Below are 1,233 nucleotides of genomic sequence, written 5' to 3' on the forward strand. Positions count from 1 at the left end.
CCAAAGTAGAGCAACTCTCCTGCAAAGCGTGAGATTGGCTATCAAACAGTCAGTTCTAGTGCTTTCTCGGCAGCAACAATAATGAAGGTGACGAGGGGAGAGCGCGGCGAATGGAGGAGGCACCCCGATAACCGGGGCAGGGGCCTGCCTCCTTTACGCTCTCTGGCCCCTCCCCCACAGGGGCAGGGGAGAGGGCGGCAAAGGAGCAAGGGAAAAAGGGCGCCAAGAGCCCTGGAAAAGCCCGCGAAGGGCAACAAAGGAAGGGGGCGGGGCTTGGGGGATAAAGGCGGCGGGCGCCCGGCACAGGAGCACTTGCAGCTCTTCCAGCAGCCGGGCGCCCGTCAAGAGTGGAGGACTTCTTTTCGTTTTGCAGCGTTTCCTGGGTTGGCAGAGCGGTTGAGTGGACTTCGTTTTCATCCAAGACTACGTTTCGTTGCGAGGAAGCAGCGACTCTTGCGGTCGGCATCCAGAAGCGCCGGCGACAGGAAAGGAAGGTCCCGAAGCAGGCGAGGCCATCCAACGGAACGTCGAGGCAGCAGGGAGCTACACGCTCGCAGCCGGCAAGAGGCGAAGGAAGTTTTCCTGCAAAAGAGGAGCCAGCCAGCTGAGCGGCGAGGCAGCGGGGTCCCACAGGCTCACGGCGGCACATAACAACGAACGAAGCTGAGGTGGGAAGCGGCCATACCCAGGTTGGGTAGCAGCCCGAAATAGCTCAGTTGGGAGAGCTTTAGACTGAAGATCTAAAGGTCCCTGGTTCGATCACGGGTTTCGGCAGGAGATAATTTTGAAAAGTAAGACGCGGCGTACGAAAAAGTGCCGGGTGTGATTAACGAGCTATTTCAAGGCTATAGCAAGAGAAAAGACAGCAAGTTAAGCAGAATTTTCTTTTGGCTGCAGGTGCTGTGCAGGAAAGTAGGAGACACATAAAACATTGATTGGGAGGACAGTGCCTAAAGAGAATGATGCAGATGCAAGGGAAAAGCCAAGAGGACCAGCAGAAAGATGACCTGGAGGCATTTTTGATGATGGCAACAAGGGCTGGGGACAAATACGGCACCAGCTGGATGCAGTTAATGGCAGCACAGGTGGGAGCTGAGGTTGCGGGGCGCAACCAGAGGTCTGAGTCACCACTCTTGTTTCCACCTACACCCATCGAGGAGGCATGGGTGGAAGTGCACTCGCAGGAAGGGAAAGAGCTGGACATCGAGGAGCTCGAGGAGGAGAAGGAGCCGG

The 1,233-nt window shown here is 56.8% G+C and overlaps 1 non-coding gene across 1 annotated transcript; it reads left to right on the forward strand.

The window, feature by feature from the left end:
* The first annotated feature begins 700 nt into the window (after positions 1-700).
* Positions 701-774, forward strand: TRNAF-GAA (transfer RNA phenylalanine (anticodon GAA)). Its single transcript has one exon. It is a non-coding gene; the product is annotated as a tRNA-Phe (tRNA).
* The last annotated feature ends 459 nt before the right edge of the window (positions 775-1,233 follow it).

The sequence above is a fragment of the Ambystoma mexicanum genome, chromosome 7q, assembly GCF_040938575.1.
Source record: "Ambystoma mexicanum isolate Mex_15411 chromosome 7q, UKY_AmexF1_1, whole genome shotgun sequence".
NCBI lineage: Eukaryota > Metazoa > Chordata > Amphibia > Caudata > Ambystomatidae > Ambystoma > Ambystoma mexicanum.